The sequence below is a fragment of the Andrena cerasifolii genome, chromosome 7 (genome assembly GCF_050908995.1).
Source record: "Andrena cerasifolii isolate SP2316 chromosome 7, iyAndCera1_principal, whole genome shotgun sequence".
In the NCBI taxonomy this organism is placed as follows: Eukaryota; Metazoa; Arthropoda; class Insecta; order Hymenoptera; family Andrenidae; genus Andrena; species Andrena cerasifolii.
The window spans coordinates 2,528,980-2,536,117 of record NC_135124.1 but is presented as its reverse complement, the minus strand read 5'-3'; the positions used below and the strand labels follow the sequence as shown (position 1 = coordinate 2,536,117).

The following is a 7,138-nucleotide window of genomic DNA, read 5'->3' as shown; positions in this document are numbered from 1 at the left end:
TACCAGATTAAACAAAATTTATATTTCTACGTAAATACAATATAATATCGATCGTACAAAGTTAAATCAAAATTAAATCCGTGCCAAAGGTTAACATATCGGTGACCGCAGTCGTGCCATCTTGTTATTGCACAGAAACATAAAAGACAATACAGACTCGCAGTTTTCTTCTCATCTCGAGTTTCCGAGGAGTCAACGTGCAGAGCAAGTAATTCAACATCGATGTCAAAGTAAAATAGCCTTTATTACATCGTGAAACGAGGACAATTTAATGAACGTTCAACAATTGCTAGAATTTTCTCTTTCTCTCTTCCTTCCATTCACGCTTTCGCTCATGCACACATCCGTGTATCTTTTTATCCCTCTCTCTCCCTTTCACGCGCACATATTTTCCTTTCCTCTCATTCTCCCCTTCATTCGCGTCACTCAGCTGATGTCTTTACAGTTCACCGCGCACATCTTTTATTCCTGCTGTTTCATTGCCTCTGCTACTTGTTACTTTCATTATCTAAAAGAATCGGGGTGCTCGCGATATTCCTTAAGAATATGCATTACACGACGGACTCTTGGTTATTTTTTCATCAAATTTAACCTTCTCGATCTATCCAGGTTAATTAATTATCATCCTTTCCTTCTGCCTGTTCATTTCCCGTTACTACTTATTGAAGTTACTCAACTTCGTTCTATCTTCTTTCTGTCTTTCCTTCGGTTCTCCACCCTATTAATAGACGGGTACATCATAGCATGCATTCAGATCGATTCCAAAATTGCTCTCTCTCTCTCCCCCCTCTCTTTCTCCTCGCTCTCTCACTTTCGCTCTCTCTCTCTCTCTCTCTCCCTCCCTGCTGAAAAAGGCACGAACTGGCGGAAAAGTCGGCCTAACTGTATAATATTTTCATTTATTTATTATGGATGGAACTTCGTCACAATACATTGTTTTAATTTCTTTCCCTTTCTTCTGCTTCTTTCCGCAGTGTAACAGGCTCGGCTCGATACCATTTAAACCAAATCCAAATGATTCGTGCCGCGAAATTTAGCCGCGCCGTGCATGCAGTGTTCACTCATCCTTTACACTATACTTTTAATTTCTCTCCTTTCCCTTGTTTCTACATCGAATGCCCATTATCAACGATCGAACCTTCAAAAGGGTCGTTATTTACTAGAATAATACGTTTTTATAACATTAATCGGTTGTCCCATTACAAAAAGACGCTCCTCCCCCCAAAAGCGATTGGTAGCTTGAAATATGTTATATATTAACGAAACCACGTTCACAAACATTGCAGGTACTAAAATAATGAATGTACGAATTCTCGCGCGTTATTAATAAAGAAACAAGTAGTGGAAGTTGTATTCGCTGGGGGTTAAACAATCGTCCAGTTGTAAACAGGGTTATAAAGAAATCAACGTGTACCCGTATTTAAGTCGCGAATTATAAAAAGCCTGCGATCGTAATGTGATCTAGTAATTTATTTCCCGCAATGTTTGCAACCGCTCGCATCAGCCATGGGGTCTCACTTCACTCGGAGGAGACACACTGCATCCACCACGCGGCTGGTAACCAACTTCCGCTTTTCATTTTTGTTCCTCAGTTCTTCCAAACATCTACCGCATATTACGCTTCGCCGTTACAATAACATCCGCATCGCTATTCCTGGTGACTAAATGTAACCTTACAAGAGTATTTTTTTTTTTTATCTATTTACATACATGCTGCGCCGTGTATACACACGCGCATACGTGTGCACCGTGCAGGCTGCGCATTTAGCAAATTTATTCCTTCACACTTATGACGTATATATACTGTATAATGCTTACGATCCTATAACTTCTAAATGAAACGGTATTATTTATTGTCCTGCCGTATTTCTCCGAGTATTTCCCTTGTGCACATACACGCATACGTTTCTTTTTTTACACGCACACACGCACGACTCTGGTGATCATGCAACGTATAGTCATGGAAAGCTCAATGGCATAACCACCAGTGTTCGTCGAGTACAGTTTAACGCGAACATAATTACTTCCGCGTGCTTCTCTCTGGATAAAATCACAATTCTGTCGTCCTTGTGGAATTGGTGCTTTCGCAACACTACATGCGGTATATTAAATTCTGTACCATTTCAGAGACTCTCTATTAGTTTATGGGGCAGCGTTTGACTCGTGCTATTATGTGTATACTCCGTGGTAGAGGAAGCAAATGTCCATTATACATATGAGAGAAGCAGCGCGGGGTAAGAATTTACTTTCGACGAGGCTTCACATCGAGATCGAGTCGTCAAACTTGTATTTTTTTTATCTCGGTAACTAGGCAAGCTCGGTCGTTCACGGAAGGCATCGTACGGTGCTCATTTTTAAATCGTTGCATTAACAATCATTAACAATTTTTTTCTTCCCTTTTCTTCTTTCGTATTTCTCTCCTCGCTTTCTCGTGCTTTACGAGTATTTATCTATTTATTTATGTATTTATTTATTCCCTTTAGCTTTCGTGTAATAGTTTAGGAAGTAACGGAGGCATAACCGATGCCGATGCGCGAAAGCTGGCAAAATTACGCTGTAATTTGGGTTATTTAATAATACGTACATACATACATCGAGGCGAGCAGGTTGCAAATACTCCCGAATCAGAGCAAATATTTCTTTCTATCATTATATATATCTATATTTATATTTATTTATTTATATATATATTCTTTTATTCTTTATTTAGTCACTTATACGTATGTAATATTGTCTTCGTAAGTTTCCTGCTTTTCCTTCCTGATGTCCTAAACCCGTTGGTCGTCAAAGTATTCGAGAGTACAGAATCGAGGCTTTTTCGAGAACGAAAATAAGGATCGTGAAATTATTGAAAGCTAACACGAGACGGTTCTTATTGTAACAGTGTTGAGAAAAACGGAGAAAAAAAAATCGAAACTACCCACGAATTAAACGATTTGGAAAGCATGTATGTAAACAAAGCAATAACGTTAAAAAGAATGGAGAAACGACGAGAACACAGTGTGGAGAAATAACGGAGGAAAATAACGAAACGATTGCACAGGAACGTTGTTGCGATAGAGTTTCGAAACTAGAAAACAAAAATAGAAGATTCTCGCACGTCTGTACCAGCCGAGGAACAGATTCATCGCGGGTTCGCGGATCCGCGGCAATCGATTAGTACTATATCGTCTTGTAATATTATAATAATATAAAAATATATTTCTTAACTATTAACACTATAATAAATGAGTATTATAAGCATCATATCTGGATTTCCCTTTTTCGTAGTACGAACACGATGCCTGTCGCGGATAACCGGAGCTTTAAGACGTGGAGGAAATGCAACGGTGTCGCCCCGCTCGGTCGAATACGACACTACTTTTGGCGCGACTTTTTAAACGTACACTTTTTTTCCGTGTATCCCCGTATAAGTTGTCGTTTCTTTTCCTCGATCTTTATCAATAACAATATATATAATATAATATAATATAATATATATGTATATCACTTGTCACTCGTGGTACGTGTAAATAAAAAGAGGCATAAACCGTTATAAAATACATTCTCGAGTATTATCGATTTGTAGATTATATATATATATATATATATATAATATTATATATATACCGCTTATCTACGCGTCCGAACAAATAAAATCATAAAAATGTCGTAATAATAATTTTTAATAGTACATTATTGGAAGCATTTAATATTATACTTAGAGTTTACGAGCGGAGCCTGGATCTCGGTGAAGGGATTTCTTTTCTTTTTTTTGTTTTGTTATTGCGAGGTTCTCGATGCCATTTTCTTTCGCGCGTCGGAAAATTGACGAGCTCGCCGTTTCCGTCGTCTTTCAGCGATACGAAGGATCCGACGAGCTTGACGGAAAGTACGAGAGGCCGTGGTGACTCTTTGCGAGTTACGAATAAATAAAAAAAAAAGGGGGCACGGATACCGTCGATGCGAATCGATTCTCACGGAATGTCTAAGGCATACTTTCTTTTTCTAAGACGAGTCACTTTCTCTCCCAATCTCTCTCTCTCTTTCTCACTTTCTCTCTCTCTCTCTCTCACTCTCTCTCTCCCTCTCTCTCTCTCTCTCTCTCTCTCTCTCTCTCTCGTTGAAACGATGATCCGTGGAGATTCAATTGCAACATAAAACTCATATACGACTTCTGTTATATTAAAAATAATTATTAATGTAAGAAATTCATTTTAAAATTGATAATAAATTATATAGCACATTTACCTTATTATTATCTTAAATCTTTTGGTATGAATATTGCAGAAAAAAGATACGGGGAGAGATTTTATTCTCAACATATACCAGATCTTTCTTATCAGATCTATTTTCGAAATAGTGAAACCTTAAATATTATCATGTCATGTGTCGACGAATTCATTACGTTCATAAAACATTGAGAAACGGTAGCCGTTCGTTGAAACAAGTGGAGAATATATTGTAAATGTTCAGACTGATTTAAGCACATAAAATAAGTATTTATAAAAAATAGAGAACCTTTTCCCATTTCAACTTCTTCCTGATATCATTTGCTTGCTAGAAACGTGGTCAGTTGTTAACACGAACATTTTACACACTGCTCAAAACGAGTGGAGAGATCGTCTTCTCAATAATTTAAAAGAATCAACTGTTCTGGGAGATAAAGAATTGTCTTATCAGATATTGCGAGATCGGAAAACCTAATTTTTTCGTTTGCAAGATGGTTGCTCTTCTAATTGAGTTATTTATATAGACCGCCAATAGATTGATGACTTGGATTGGTTGTTTTTGATAGAGACGAAGATAGCTCTATAAGAATCAACCGATCCAAGTCATTTTCTGGAACCAGCGCAGATACTGAATTCGCTATTAACCCTTCGTGGTCACACAGGGTGTATTGCACCCCAAAAATTATTTTCGAGTTAAAATGGCGTGTCTTTACGACTTCCAAAGGGGATTTATCGCAAGGAAATTTTTTTTAAAAAATGAAAAAATCGCTTTTTTCCCACAACCGTGGAAAATCGCTCATTTTCAACTACAAATTTTATCATATCAAAATTTACATTTCTAGAAAAAGACTATTAGACCATGATTGTACAAGTATTGCGAACGTACAATTATCACTGAAAAGTTAAAAGATTCAAAAATACGAAAATGGTAACTCAAAAAATGACGCTGGGGTGCAGCGAACCCCGTGTGACCAACTTGTGATTATAAGAAGGTGTGACCACGAATGGTTAATCTTGGTATTTGATAATGACTACTGCTCACAGTGCGTCCAGAGTCCAGCCTCACAAATGCGATCTGGTCAATCATGTATAAACCCCAACATTGGAAATAATAAGCGACTTCAATGTAACGTCAGGAATGAAATTTACAGCGACTCTCTTTGTCATATTCCCAAAACTTGCAGAGGAAAGTGGGATATATTATTTCAGTTGTGTTATCGACCGATTCTTTTTTCCCCAAGCTTAATACAGAAGAACTCACAAGTGTTATTTATATTTTCCATTTATATAACAATATTTTTACTGTATATCAAAATCGTATACCACGTTGGAATAAGTCACTTTGTCAAGTGATAAGGATTTAATACTCCACTTATTTTGAGTAGTGCAAACGGTTGTATGCAAAGGACCTTTTGAACTCTAATTGTGCAAGTATGCTGAGGTTTTCAGTGCCAAGAAAAATTCTAACTCAAATTTGAATCTCTCACGTACAACGTGTCACACAGTGCGGGCATGCCGGCGTTGGCGTCGGCACGGAATTCAAAGTAAGTACACAATGATCGAAAGATAGTTGTATGGCATCGATCACCGACACGTAAGGCCCAGAACATACATTGGCGCTATGTATAATCGTAACTCGGCCGGTTCCCGTTGCGAGTTAAAAGCGACTCAACCACGAGATCACCCGGCAACTAGAGACTCTAGTTCCCGTTCTCAGCGGTTCATCGGAATTTGCATTTAAGCTCTCAAGCGATTTAAATTCAGACACATTCCCCTGAATCTCTCGGTCTTGATCTTGTCCAATCTTCATCGTGGTATTTGTTTTTACTTAATTGCACACGCGCTCTATCCATTCTTTTTTTTCCTTTTTCTCTCTTTTTTTTTTTGATTTTTCTTCGATTACAATTAGTAGCGTGTCACGATTCTGTATTCATAAGTAACGAAATTCAGAACACTAACACGTAATTAATCGAAAATTTCAATTCAAAGATCTTAGACGAACGGAAGGTTACTTTTAATCGCCATTTAAAAGTTGTTTTCCTTCCTCTTGTAAACTGGTTATTTCATTGAGACCAAAGTTGTTAAAAATATTTCAGAAGTTTCGTTATCTCGTAACACGAGTTTCCCTGTGCAGTATATATATATATATATATGTATGTATATATATATATATTCGTAATTTTGCTTCGTTTTTTTTAATCGAATATCCGATTGCACGCCTCGCCTCTTCAAATGAACTCCATTATCGCGTTACATCTCCGTCGCCTGCTGCGCGTTGCGACTGAATTATCGCGTGCCCCGTGCGAACGAGGCTAACAAATTTGTACGTTAATTAGTTTCCTTATTATTGTCATGGTATATATAATTCTTGTTAATAAAAATACTAAAATATTATGTATATTATATATAATATATAATAGATTATTGCATTATGCATTTTTGGTACCGTTGCGTATTGTTTGGTTTATACTCGTCGACCCGACCGTCGCCGCTGATTCCTTCCTTCGTTCTTTTCCTTTTCTCTTCAGCGCGAGAACGAACTTGGGTCGAAACTTGCGAGACGCTTGGATGACGCTTCTCGTTCGACAGCTTCGTGTCGTCGAGCCTTTCTGTTTGCGATCTTTTAATCGATCCTGAACGTCTTTCCTGCCCATCACTTTCTGCGCGTTCAAGTAGTACCGTCTACCTGCTCGCGTTTCCGTTTCCGCGGCTTTGACCATCCAGCTAAACGCTACGTTAGATATTAAACTCTTCGCTAAGTTTCACGCAGTGCCATCTATGATCCGAACATGCGATAGGATTTGCCCTTCTGCGTGTTCGTGATCATTGCCAGATTTATGCTTTCCTCCCTAGTGTTCCCGCGCGAGACCGCAAGCATACATTTATATATATATATAAATATATATATATAAATATATATATATAAA

General features: G+C 37.8%; 1 long non-coding RNA gene across 1 annotated transcript; it reads right to left on the bottom strand.

Moving 5' to 3' along the window:
* LOC143371064 (uncharacterized) lies at window positions 1–7,127 on the bottom strand. The gene is made up of 2 exons (XR_013085963.1): window positions 5,244–7,127; window positions 1–4,709 (listed from the first exon to the last, which is right to left on the bottom strand). It is a non-coding gene; the product is annotated as an uncharacterized LOC143371064 (long non-coding RNA).
* Between the last annotated feature and the right edge of the window lie 11 nt (window positions 7,128–7,138).